Below are 14645 nucleotides of genomic sequence, written 5' to 3'. Positions count from 1 at the left end.
GGTGATTAGTGTACGAAATCACTCTCAGACATCGCCACGGTTAAGCAGATTTCAACTCTCCGAAGCCCGCTTCATAACATCTATCAATATTATTTGTCTTTCGCCTCATAAGCCGCCGTTTACAAGAAGTGTAACAATTTGTTGAGATCCTAACTGACCCAGAAGTCTGTTAGCAGCCTTTAAAATCCTCCTCTTAATCGAGGATTCTCATCAAGAGCTCGTTTAAGCTCAGTTCTGTTTTGATCTGTTGTGCACCCGCCATTATTCCACAGATTGCGTTACATTTGACAAATGCGCATTCCAACGGGTAGGGGTAGGGTGGGTAGGAAGTGAAGATGTAACCGACATTAAAGCCATTTTACGCATTTCTGTGGCTAAACTAGTTACTGGCTTTCCCAGAATGATTTCAACATGAGCTTCTGCTTGCAGGTATTTTCTAGGTTATTTTTGCAGGGTAGGCGGGGGGTCGTGTATTGAAAAAAAAAAAAGAAAAAAAGAAAACGATAGACAGTATCAGGTCAAAAGATTATGATCTGTGTATCTTGATCAGCTTTATCAGTTCATCAGTGAGGCCCTATTAGGGGTTTTCAGGATACTGGATATTTGGGTAAAAAATTAACAGGATGCAAGAAATTTAGGGGAAAAATTAATGCGATAGAGCATGCTTAGATCAGATAAAGCGGGACAGTTGTGTCTTTCGCTGCCGGAAGTGCCATCAAATTTTGCAAAAGACAGTAGACTGACGAATAGTGCGCAGGAAGTAATGATAAGCAACGTTTTATTGAAACTTCTTACATTTTCTTAGCCGTGTCACTTTTCCATCAGAAAAGAAAATGCTCAGAAAATTACTGAACGGCAGTTAAGGACGGTACCTTCTTTTTTAGGCATGGTTTAAACACCAGGCGCGCGCTTGGGTTGGAACTAGTGACGTAATTAACTACCCTACCAAGCGTGCGACTTAAGAAAAATTCTATTGTGGCCGAAACAAATTTCGCACTAAAATTACGAGCCTGTACTAAAACCGGGATTACCAGAAAAGCAGCATATCGCTAAGCACTAACTGTGAACAGCTTCCAGCTGAAAAACTACCTTTTATCGTATCCGTAGAAAAAATCATACTGAAATTCAACTGTAGATGGCATAATGCGCGCGCAAAACAACTGCGAGAGACGTCAATGTTTAACTTACTTGGAAAGTAACAGGAAAAAAAAGCAACGGACACCGACAAAGTTTTCGAAAGGATGAAACAACTCATTTAACTTTTAACAAAGGGGTGATTACAGCTACATTTTATAGTATGAATTGGAAGTGGCAAGCCTATTCGACAATACATTAGTTTTTGGCTGTGAGGAAAAGTTATGTAGACTGTATTTTGGCTGAGCCAGAGGAGTGCTGTTGTGACGATTCTGTTATTAAATACATATCAAAAGTGGTTTTTATGTTACCACTTACCACGTGGTTTAAAGATGTTTTTAATATGTTTAGTTTTCTGCATGTAAAGGCGAACCTTAGGAGAATCTGTGAAGAAATATCTTTACCTTTTTTTCAGAAAAATGCTACCGTCAGCAGTAGCTAATTATCTCGGAAAAATTAATGAATACCCCCAGTTTTCTTTGTGAATTCTAATAACCCTGGCTAAGATCTACTTTTTCCACGTTTTCTTAATCTGGCGGAAACACGTTTGTATTTTGTTTGCGCGTTATGAGCCTGAGGCACCCCACAGCCACTAATGTCGTTCAGTTCTGTGATGGAGCACAGCTGCATGTCTGCACAAGACTAGTTTTCAACCCTATGCAGGGCGCTTTAAAATACCGGCATCTATCAAGCGAAGCACTAATGTTGACGCTTAGCTTTTTAAGGACATTATAGATGCGTTTAAGGCACACAAGTTGAATGAGTCATAAGCAATTGGATGAGTTAACTGACACTTGTCAAAAATATCTGCAGCTTGATTCTCAGCAGTTGTTGTGTCTTCTTGGAGGACCTTCTCCTGTCTGTTTCTAAGCTTTGAAGGCATTCTCGAGAGGAAGGATTAAACGTGGCAAGGAGTCAGGAACTCATCACGGGTGAACCGCCTAATTCTGGCGTCACCTTTTGAGCACCTCATCTTTTGTGCTACAGTAATTGCTTCGACTTTTATGGCCGTTTCCTGACCCGAGAAAAACTTTTCTTGCGCACGGCTTGTCAGTCTGTTGCCTTTCGCAGCATTTGATGGCATTTCGGGCAGCGAAAGACACAAGTATAATGCTGAACAAAAAAAAACACAAGGAAGAGACTTTTTTACTGGAGTTCTATCCGTATTCTATTTGTAATAAAGGAAAATCCTCGTCAAAAACTAATGGCTGTCAATGAGATTAGGATAGCTGTTTACCAATATAGTGTGGAATGTTGTGCCTCGATCTCTTTGCAGACACAAAGGTTGCCATGTAAACAATTCGTGTTAAACGGTACAGAATTCGGGACTCATTTCATTCTCTGTTTATTTCTCCAACCCTGTCTTTATCTATCTATTCAGTGTAACAAGTGTGAGCTTCGAAATTACTAACAAGGAGCTGCTTTACCTAACCTTAAAGCCCCTAAAACCTGATACAAAACTTCCATATTCCACCGTGATATAAGTACTAAGAGTCCAGAATAAATGCTTATAACAGTTGACATACATTTATTTTATTCTAAATAGCTGACCACTGTTGAGGCCCCAGAGTGGGAGGGGGGGGGAGGGTGTCGGTGTATCCCTTATCCTGATAATTTTTGTCCTAAATATCTTGTATCCTGTTAAATCCAGCTCAACGATTTCCTACTCAGTTAATGTCCCGTTTTATCTGATCTAAACATGCTCTACCCCAATAATATTTCCCCTAAATTGCTTGCATCCTATTAACTTTTTGCCCAAATATCCAGTATCCTGAAAACCCTTAATAGGGCCTCACTGATGAACTGATAAAGCTGATCAAGATACACAGATCATAATCTTTTGACCTGATACTGCTTATCGTTTTTCTTTTTTTTTTAATACACGACGCCCCCCCCCCCCCCCCCACCTACCTTGCAAAAATAACCTAGAAAATACCTGCAAGCAGAAGCTCATGTTGAAATCATTCTGGGAAAGCCAGTAACTAGTTTAGCCACAGAAATGCGGAAAATGGCTTTAATGTCGGTTACATTTTCACTTCCTACCCACCCTACCCCTACCCGTTGGAATGCGCATTTGTCAAATGTAACGCAATCTGTGGAATAATGGCGGGTGCACAACAGATCAAAACAGAACTGAGCTTAAACGAACTTTTTACAGGTGAGACATTGCTCTTTAAGTGGAGGGTAGTTTTGGGATCTCAAGTGATGTACTTTTAGCGATATTTTCCTTTAAACTTCGCCTTTTTTGTGGCGCTTCATGAGTAGTCCGAAAGGGAAGAAATTTAAAATTCTGTAGAAAAATCGGGTGATGATCAAATTGCCAAAACAGCCTCTCAATGTAACAAGAAACATTTGCTTGTCTCGAATAAAGGGTTTTTACCCGGATTTAGATCGTTTTCTTTGTATGGCAAATTGTTAAAAATATGCCCTAAAATGGCCGCTGAAAGCCCTCTCAGAGGGACAAAACCAAGATGGTGGCCCCAGCGCTAAAATACGAATCGAATTGAACTGAAAATTGTACTTTTGTGAATCACTTATCTAGACCATTCATCTGAGAAAGTTTGAGGAATTTGATTTTTTCTGGTCCAAATGGTCATAGTTGAAAATTACAGAGGGCACCTCTTAAGACTTCAGAGTTATAAGATCATATTGTACTTCAGTGGCCAAATAAGTTGTAAGTCTTTCTCATGCTTTCTTGTCAAAATCTAAATAAAAAAAGTCCAGCGACACGTAAAGAATTTATTCGCAAAACAACTCTCCAAATGTGACTCATTTTTCTCAGAAATTACGTGATTTTGAATACTTTTTTGACTCAGTTACCAAATTTGGACAAAGTGTAACGCAAGCCTTTCTTGCGTGATCCATATAAAAACAAGAGGCTCCAAGTATCCTATACTCATGCGCAAGAGAATACAAGTCATATAAAATAGAACACAATGTGTACATAGTCAGACAAGCAATTTGAAAACGTTTGCCATCTGACAACTGAAATAATACGGGAGAAATGCTAATCTGAAAAAAGTGCGTCATAGATCTAACACATAGATAATTAACTAGTGCAGGAGAGAAGACAAATGCTGTAACGCAATATGCCATCTTTATTACAAGGATATCATCAGGCGAATAACAAAGCAAGCCGAGTCGAAAAATTATAGATAGAGAATTAACAAACGATCAGAATTGCAATTCTGAACTAAGTCTCTTTAGGCATTTTTTGTTCAAGTGTTAGACTTATTTATGTTGGTTGTAAGGAATATATTCTAGTACTAGGCCATTGTAACAAATATCAACTTTGCCTTATTTTTACTATATTTGTAATTTGATTTTAAAGTATACTTGAACCTTGATGAAATAACAGTACTCCTCAGTAGGCACCTGGTATTTTTTGAAAGTTATATCATGCAATGCCATATTTCCGAGAATTAAAATATTATTATATATCTATCCTTACACATGTTGCTAAAAATGCAATGTTTCAATAATTGATACAATGTACTAGACTAACCAAGAAGCAGAAAAAGAAAAACGAGAAAAAAAACTTAAACACACAAGTGTTTTATTACCTGACATTGTTCGTCACATTCTTCTTGACTCGAGCAATTTCAGTTTCTAATGGACACAAATCTTGTACCAGAATAACTTTAAAGTGCACCTAACCCCAAAAATTTTTTTCGCTCGAACGAATCTACTTATTATTTGAAATAGTTCTGCGAAAAAATTTTTGAATTCCGTTAAATCCTCGATTTTCTGTGCCACGACAAAATCTCGAAAATAGCTCCAAAACACCGCCATTTTGTTTCACGACCGAGTTTGAGGAGAATGGGTCCAGCGGGTCTTGTGACGTCTACCCGGGAAGGTTGGATATCTCATTTCCTCTCATTTCCTTCAGGATGGTGCAATACACATTCGAAAAGTGCGCAGAAAACGCCTTCCAGAGGTGCTATCGGCTGTTGTAGCAATATTCCAGATTTAAAGAAAGATATACTGTACAATTTACTGACGATGATCGGCTAATGGTGCAATAAAGACATAAACGATGGTTGATTTTGTCGAACCGAAACAAGCGAACTGAATCTGTGAGAACCATTGAAGAACTCTCACTGGAATTTGTTCCGCAGACTTTCGAACGCTATTTTCATAAATTTTCTGCTTAAAGCTAACCAGAAATTTGTAGAAATACTACCTACAACCTATATCTTCCAATCCCACAATATTTATAACACAACCGGCAAAGTTGTGTGATCCGGTCATGATCAAGAAGCGTTATACTGATATGTAAATAGATCGCAACTGTACGCCGCTAACCAACACTTATTTCTCTTTCGATTTAGATGAAAGTCGAAGATTAATCCTCTAGAATTACATGATAACAAAATTGTTAGACTCACAGAGTTTTTCGAAGGTTTGGAAATCAGCAGTGCGACAAAGATTCTGTGTAATAGCGTCGAAAATATGACCGCGTAACATTATCTGCGGACCGCTTAGGGAACGCATCCTTTTCGCTTATCCGACGAATTTCACTGCAAACTTTGAGAACAATTTACATTAGTTATTTGGAGTTACGACTTAAAACGTGTGACAATGTGAAATCGGTAATTGTATGAAATGTTTCCTTCCGCCTTGCTTCCCGCAGCTTCAAAAATACAGGTCCAAACAATACGATTTTCAATCGATCGAAGCCGATGTTTTGGAGGTCATCAAGTCTCGAAAACTGCAACACGTACGTCGCTCTTATAAACATGAAGCATTCAACTGAAAGTAAAACACAAACTGGATTTAACAGAACCTTGACAAAATACATTCTCGGTAAGGACAAATGTAAACGGGCTATAAACACGCGTGGGAATCTTATGTTTAGTTGACGAAATTACCATCCAAAGCAGTCCTTGAGTTTTCTTTCCTGCTTTTCGTTTGCCTGCTCCTCCACTTCGTATCTAGCTTTTCATTCCTAATATACAAGCAGCTCGTCCGCAAAAACGTCTTCCCCGTCGTCGCTTGCAATATTGTAAATTGCTCTCAAAGCTCTAAGCAGTGAGTTCACAGTCGTCGAACGTGCTCGATCGAAGTTTATTTCGGAGCCTTCCGAATCGAAACTTAACTCTGACTCCAGTGACGAAAAAGAAATGATTCTGAGACAAAACTTGGACGTTTTAGTCCCAAAATACATCGGAACGATTAGTTTTGCGTTCTATTTTCTCGAGCAAATACAGAGAGTTGACTGAGGCGCCATTGTGTTTGGTTCCTGGGTAGACGTCATCAGGTACCGCCGCCCCAGACTCCCTAAAACGCGGTCGTGAAACACTTAATCGCGACTTTGAAAGGGCATAGAAAATCGAGGATTCAACCAAATTCAAAAATTTCTTCGCCCAAATGCTTCAAATAAAGTCTAGATTTGTTTTAGCGAAAAAAAAATTTTGGGGTTAGGTGCACTTTTAGTATTATACAGTCCTTTTTGCATTTTCTGAAAGCTAAAGATATAAACAGTTGTCTGAAATCACAACAAAAACACTTTCTCATGGGAACTCGAGTAGGTAAATTTCAAAGTTCAGAGGAATTGTCAGGTAAAACACAGGTAAAATTTCATCATCAGTTTCATTTCACCAGTACTCTCAATCAATCAATCAATCTTTATTTGTACTCATTCTTGCTACAGAAAAAAATTACGATTTCAATGAAAATATCAATAGTAATAATTTGAGTACTAGCTGCCTGGAATAACCATAGGGGCTAGCAGAGCCGGGCAGGAGTTTCATATATTACTTCAAAATTTATTTTCTACATTTGATGTTGTTAGAAATGATTTCTTTTGAGAGGATATTTAAAAGAGTCGCACAGAAGTTTCCAATAATCTCGGTAAAAGGTTTTAGCCCACTTGTTACTCGAACTTTTGGTGGATTCCTTCTTAACACTTAAACTAGTATATAACTATAACTGAACTGAACGACTTTAATCTGCATTTGATAATGGCGACAAGATAACGCCGAAACGTCAAGTTATAGCATTTATTTTTCTTTTAAAATAATTTCTTTGTAACCGAGTATCTTTTGGGATTTGAGGGATAAAAGAAACTTGAAAATTTTGACCTGAAATCCTTGGAGACATGCTAGATTATTGATATACGGTATATCGAACGTGGCCTATTACCTGCCCGTTTTGTTGAACACGTCCATTTACACGAACAGGAAGCATTTTTTGACCAAAAGATTAAGCATACCGAGCCCGTTCTTAGTAAATGATTCTTCGTAATATGTCCTTGAATCTCCAAAACCCTAATAAATTTGACACTTGTCATATTGTCAGATGGCGATCGCCATAAACAATGGCTTACCTCTCCAGCAACACTTTCTTGCTGTTCATGCATGCTCACATGCCAGTTCAGAATCTTAACAACGAACTAAAGTACTGATAAGCACTTTCACACCGTATCAAATTGGGGAAAAAGCACAACGTTTGCGAAAAAACAGCACTTTCTTGAAGAATCCAATATGGCGGACGGAGCTCCAAAGACCGTGGCAAATGGATGCATGCATAATTTGCATGCATAAATTTACATGCACAAATGTGACACCAAAACGGAGAAACGGAGCCCAATCCTTAACTCATGCGCCATACTGCGCATGAGTAATAAGTTTTCATGTATGGAATTTAGTAAAGTTTAAGACAATCACAAAATTATTTGTGTCACTATGTTTATTTTAATTTTTTGCTGTAAAACGTCGATCCAGAACAGTTTTGTCCAGCGAACTAAGAATTAATTTTATGTATCGCAGTTTCCTAAGGAGCCAAAGGCGCTTTTATCTAGAAAAATACAAGATCTTATACAAGAAATTCAGTTTGTTCGATGGTTAATGGAAGGACAACCAACTTACGCGAAGAGCAACCGAGAGTTTGTTGTGTTGAGGGCTTTATTGGCTTTTATTCTTGGAAGCTCTGCCTTTCATAACAACTTCTACTGCTGCTACTGATTCTGCTGATTACCACGTGCTTGAGGGTTTCCAGCTAAATTCCTAAACTATAGACACGTTTGAATCTACGGCCATGAGGACTAAACAGATCTCCCTGGCTTAACGTACTTAGGCAAAGACCAGACACACCAAAGGGACGAAAACAAATGAATCAGACATGATAAACCAACAAAAATGATGGTAAGGAGAATCCTTGAACGAAATCTAGCCATACCTTAATCTTTCGTGATGGTCTAAATGAAGGTCAGCAAGACCGCAGAAACGAGATTCTCGTGCGAACAAATGACGTTGTTTACAGCGAGAGAATCTAGACAAGGCGAACAACAAAACTAAGTACAAGGCTAAAACATATCGGTGTCGAGTGACCCTGAGTCCCTGACTGTTGGACATCCATGGACGATCATGAGCTTAACACAAGACAAGCTAAAATTAACAGTCAAGTAATGAACAAATTTAGCTTCTCAACGAGTTACTCACGTTAAACCGATTTTATCTCGTGTTAAAATTTATTGAGGTAAATGAACAGCTTGGTTTTCCGTTAATAAAATTATCCGGGTTTTATTTACCGTTATTGAAGTTTACGATGCGCATCTTGGAATGTAAAAGGGTAAATATTTCTGGTTGGGTAAGAGGCCCCGTCCACACTACGCCGGAGAAATTTAAAAACGCAGCTTTATTTGTACGGTTAGGCAGTATTCCGTCAAAAAAAAACGAATCTTTTCGAAAACGCTCTTCAAACCGGTGGAGTTTGAAAACGCTGTCTTTGCGTTCTAGCGCGGACCGAAAACACTTTGAAAACGTAGGTTTTTGAAAAAGATGACGCCTTGATAATCATTTGATTAACCCTATCCCTCAAAGGTGCCCTCAAGCTTTCCTGCCGCCGGTAATGATAGCGTTTTCGTGGACGGAAAACATTTGATGCGTTTTGGGAGTGAAAACTCCGTTTCCAAATTTCTCCAGCATAGTATGGATGGGGACTAAGTCTCTCTGATGATTAATAAACTAGATTGACGGTGAGATATTTGCCATTTGCTAATTCGTCGTTACACTACTGTGCCGACACTTAGCTTCAGTCATGGTGAAAAAGATAAATGATATCGGTGGCGCTTTGAAACAATCAACACGTCGCCTATCAATCAGTTGACATTCAATGAAAAATCACAATTTTCGACGCATACTTTGAAAGTTGACCACCATTTCCCTGGATAAACTGGCTTCTTGTTACACGGGTATTTGAAACCCAGTTTCCTCAGATAAACCCACTGATGACAAAGTCGAGTTTTGGACTGTGTCCACACAGAGCGTGATCTGGTAATGAACCGGAAGAGGCTGCTGGTCAAAACATCATTAAGTATCATAATTTGAACCAATCTTGTTAATATGATAAATTTCTTTTCCATGGACCTTCTGTAGTCGTATTATTTAACTCGCATTGATGTGGGAAACTCTGTATGTTCTCACTTGACATGACCAGAGAAAAACAAATCCTTTCAACAAGAACACGCGAGCCGTACAGAGAAGTGCGACAAGGAGAGGTTACAAGGCAAATGCTTAGGGAGAAAAGAGTTTTCTTATCCGCAAATGTAAGTGTTTATTGAAATGAACAGTACTGCAGGATCATACGATTCTTTTATTAGGAATAACGGTGGTATCGTTTCTTTCTCCAAGAGCAACATTGTCCTTTAATGCTAGTTCTACTGCACGTTACACTCTTTTTTTTTTTACTAATGAGCTAGTTAAAACTCTAAATATTGTATCATTGTGCAATTGTGGTCGGTAATTTTTTTTGTTTTATTACAAATCCTAGTCCTGTCAATTGTTTACAAATGGAAATAATCACACTGAAATTAGCTTTTAGCTACTTGTAAATGCCGTTTAGAACAAATTAAGAAAAATGTCTGGGACATAAGTTCAGTGCAACTGCAATCTGTACAGTACTCATGTTGTACAGCGAACAATATCAGGGCCGCTTCCCGTTAAAAAAAAAAAAAAATTCCGAAAATCTCGAAACGGGGACAAAAGGTATGAAAATTTCCTGGGGAAGTTTCTAGAAAATCTGGAAATTGTTGAATTTCCGAAAAGCGAACCATTCAACCGGAAATTGAGGAAGGAAAATCAAATGGAACGGAAATTCCCGGTGGGAAATTTTCGGAAATTTCGGTATACCTCGTAAGATTGTCCTCTTTTCCGAAAATTCCGAAAATTTCTTTTCAATTCTTCAATGGAAATACCAACGGGAATTTTTCATGGAATGGAAAGTGACCCAGGTTTATTGGAACCTGAAGTTAACAGGAAAACTTATTGCTTAACGGGTGTGTTTATTTAAAATTTATGTCTCATCGGTAATTTATTTCGGTAATTTCGGTAATTTCTCTCGTCGGTAGTTTATTTGCCATCGGTAATTTAGTAATGTAAAAACTAGAAATTAAGCTCTTCGGATTTTCTATGGTTTCTTCTTTTTAGATAATGTTTATACTAGTGAACCACAATTGTGACCTGGCTTTTGCGCAATGCTATGGCTTAAACAGTTTGCGTAAAATAATCTTCATAACAAGAACTGATTAATTAGGACTGGGGCCTAAACACTTCCTCAATCATTATCCGGGACACTGATGTCCATCCAGTGTAAGCGTCACCCAAAGTATGGCCACTACCCATAACTCCATTCTAACTGTGCCCTGTGGGGTGTTTTCACAGTATCCCTGAAATGATCGATGATGATGAAGATTGGGATTCCCAGATGGCCAACTGTTGCACACAGCAGCTTCGATTGTCATTGGTCTACTGCATTCGTTACCATTAAACTTGAAGAACCACCGATTAGATTTGTAAGAGGTGCCCTGGACTCTCATAATTCCCTGGAATGAGACTTTGATCGGTGTATCAGACGACAGCTTGTTGAAGGAGCAGTCCTGTATGCAAACAAAGTGAAAAGGTGCTACATTGTTGCAGTTTATATCATTAATACTAAACGACATGAAGTACGAGCACGCTTCAAAGTAACCTGCAGGTCAAGCAACAGTCAACTGGAATTGTTAAATCGTGTTTCTCTTCTATTTGCAATACTTTTCTTTTATTTGCGGTGTCCTCAATAGACAGCACTAGATAAATTGAATTTTTTAGCTCCTTATAGGTACCTGAATTGTCAAGCTCTTTCCCTTAACAGTGAGCTTCTCTTTGTATCCAAACAACAATTATAAAAGATCTGGTCTTTTGACAGGCTCGATTTCCAGCCGTTTTTTGGTGTCCCGTTGTTGATCCTTCTCCCGACGAACGTAGTGGTGTGAGTCATGAAACGCGGGCTCACAAAACGGCTGGAAATCGATCCTAATATTTGGAGGACTCGTAGGTGTTATGCTACAACTAGGCTAGGTTTGCAAGACACCGTCTTACAAACTGCAAGACTGAATAATATGGGAGTGATAAATAAAATAATGGGAAAACATAGGCAAGTAGTGAAGTAGAGCAGCTAGTATTCCACTTATTATCAACTGGCTGCAAGATGTAATATCATTTTCGCAACCCCGTTAACCGAACCAGCTGGTTAATATACCGGTTAAAAGATAGCAGTAATATTTTACCCATACCATTTCCACACTAAGAAAACTTCTTTTAGGATTAAAATTTGCAGAAATCGAACTCAAATTTTGAAAAATAAATTCTGATTCCCGAGGCCTCAGTAGGGGTTATCGGGATATGGGAAATTTAGGTAACAGAATTAACGGGATATAAGATATTTCATGAGATATGAGGTATTTAGAACAGATAAAGATTTTCTTCCGCGCGCGATTGACCTAAGTGCGTCACGTGGCTGAAAATCCCCCAGCTAAAACTGGGGAATATCCGAGTGATATTCCCCAACTTTCAAAACTACGCGTGTTGCAAAATATATTTGAAGGATAATAAACACAATAGCCTCATCTTGACGCGAAAATATGTTCTGATATTTGTTCTTGGGCATTATCTGTTTCACAAAGTTCACGGTTTGCTGTTCGCTTCTCCGGAACAGATAATGTGTCCGCGGACAAATGTCCGTGCATATTTTCACGTCAAATGGAGGTTATTGTTTATATATTCTCGCGCCAAATGGAAGCTATTGTTTATAGATCGAGGAAAATTGCTTTTCTTTTAATTGTAATTAAAAGAGAAAAGAAAATTTAGAATAAAACTTAACGAGATATAGGATACGCAGACCCCCTCCCGTTAATGAGACTTCATTCGCATCCTTATGAACCCTAGAAGAATTCTGAATCTAGATTTGTAGTTACCTGATATGTTAAGAGTAATTTAGCTCATAACCATTTCACATCTACACATTTCTCTCTTACCTTGATCTTACCGCTATCTCGATCATCATTTAGATTGTGAAAAAATTCACCATCATTATTAACTTATCATCATTTAGATTTTTCCACACACATTGTTTCCAGTTGGTTTGTGGCACTGCACTAGAAGGACTTGTCGCGCTTTGTCCTTTCTCTCCCTTATCGCGTTTTATTCCTTGACCTCCCGCAATTCCCCGCACTCCTTTTATTCCCACTATTCCCGGCGGTCCGCTTTTCCCACGAGGCCCTTCAGTTCCTTTTTCTCGCTTTTGTCCCAGCATTCCTTGCTACCCCTTGGCACCAGTTTGCCCTTTAACTCCATCTCTTCCCTGCGGTCCTTGCGGCCCCGGAATACCAGGCATTCCCGGCATGCCATTGGATCCTGGAATTCCTGGAAATCCATGGGTAGATATGGATTTCTAAGAAGAAACCAAAAAAATGCGTTCATTGGACTAAAACACACAGTGTAAAAATTGCAGCGGCGGATCTAGGGAAGGGGCCCTATCCCCGCCCCCCATCATTTTGGGTAAAAAAAAAAGAAGAAATCACAGAAGGAGAAAAAGCCGACAGGGCAAGCAAAACAAGACCGCCTCACCCCGCCCCCTTAGCTCAAGGTCTGGATCTGCCACTGACTTGAAAGACACGGGAACAAAATGTTCAGTTCTTATGTCGATAGATATCGTAGCAGGCAAAACAATCTGCATTTTTTCCCTCACTGCTTTAGCGATATCAGTGTCTTGTCTATATCCGCTCCCCTTTTAATCAGGTCAAATATGTTCCTCTGATTCCTCCATGACAATTTTGTTTGTTCATTTTTAAAGCCGACGCTCGGCTTACTGATAGCAACATGGAGATCATTGATATTTCTTTAAAGTATTATTAACTATGGCTTATGAAGCAAACATTCTTATACCGCTCTGTTTTTGTAAAAAAGAGTTTTGTACATCAATCACAAACTCAGAGCCAGATCTTCACAACTAGATTCAATTAATAGAATGTCCATAGAAGAAGTTATTGATAGTCATCCCGGTACCTCACATAAGTCGTTGATATCGCCGGTATTTTGTTGTTGAGGGCTGGTAGTGGTTTCCAGTGAGTCCCCTGTTCCACACAACACCAACAAAGCAGCAAAATATAGAAACTGTGCCAGGCTTCAAAATTTAAAAATATCAACACTTTATAGCAAAAGAACTCCACGTCTGTGTTAGAATCTGTGTAATATGAACTCGTTTTGTAACTTGTTCCATGATTGTATGTGTTCCTTTTTAAGGACGGTTCTTTTAATCCCATGGAATATAATTCAACGCTAGAAAGCGCAAATGCTAATTTAGGGCTCTCATCTCTGACAAAAAAACAACTTGGAAAAATACCAAAACACGTACCTGAGATCAAACCAGAACAAAAGGGATCAAAATGCCTTTATCTCTAAGAACACAACAAATTAAAAAATTCTAAAACACGTATTTGAAAATGAATTCAAAATATAACGAACGGGTTAAAGGGCTGATATCTCCGAGAAAACAACACATTGGAAAAATACCAAAGCACGTACTTTGCGATCAATACGGAACGAGAGGGTTAAACGTGACAGCAATAGTTGAACACGCCCATTCCAGAATTTATCAAATCACGAACATGCTATTCAACGGCACATCACTTTTAACTCAAATAAAGGAAGTCCTTGTGTACGAGCTCAACTATACATTGATGTTTAGATTAATACGAACTTTAGCCAACGAAGCAGTCGTTTGCTTTCCAGGAGAGTCCAGGAGGCGCCTGGAATCTTGAAGCGAGAAAGACGCTCTGGGAACGAGGATGGATTACAGACAGAACAAAAATGAAGATAAAGAAGAATAGAGAAGAAGAGAACGCTTTGTCCCCTGCCCCACTCCTCTCACGTTTTCTTCGACACATTCGCCATCCTGATACAAGCCAGTTGTGCTACTTGGATAGAAATTACATTGTTACGAAAGCTATACGAGTTTCAGCGAAACACGTGATAGACTAAATGCGATTAAATATATACATCAAGAGACTATGATAATAGTTCCTTGTATATTTAGATTATTTTTAGTTCGGCGATGGGAACAAAAAGAGCTCTTTGTAATTTGTTATATATATGAAAGGAAAATTAATTTTATGTATCCCCTTTTCCTCAAGGGTCAAAGGCCCTTTTCATTAACAGTCGAAGTCACACTATGCCATTGTTCCCAGAAAAAAC

The 14645-nt window shown here is 38.7% G+C and overlaps 1 pseudogene; it reads right to left on the bottom strand.

Annotated features, from left to right (window-relative positions):
• Positions 1 to 10567: 10567 nt before the first annotated feature.
• LOC149114098 (uncharacterized) lies at positions 10568 to 13577 on the bottom strand (annotated as a pseudogene).
• Positions 13578 to 14645: the final 1068 nt, after the last annotated feature.

This window comes from Orbicella faveolata, unplaced genomic scaffold (genome assembly GCF_042242905.1).
Source record: "Orbicella faveolata isolate gen_17 unplaced genomic scaffold, um_ofav_v1 contig_14, whole genome shotgun sequence".
In the NCBI taxonomy this organism is placed as follows: domain Eukaryota; kingdom Metazoa; phylum Cnidaria; class Anthozoa; order Scleractinia; family Merulinidae; genus Orbicella; species Orbicella faveolata.
The sequence above is the reverse complement of the archived record's forward strand: the minus strand, read 5'-3'. Positions and strand labels throughout refer to the sequence as shown.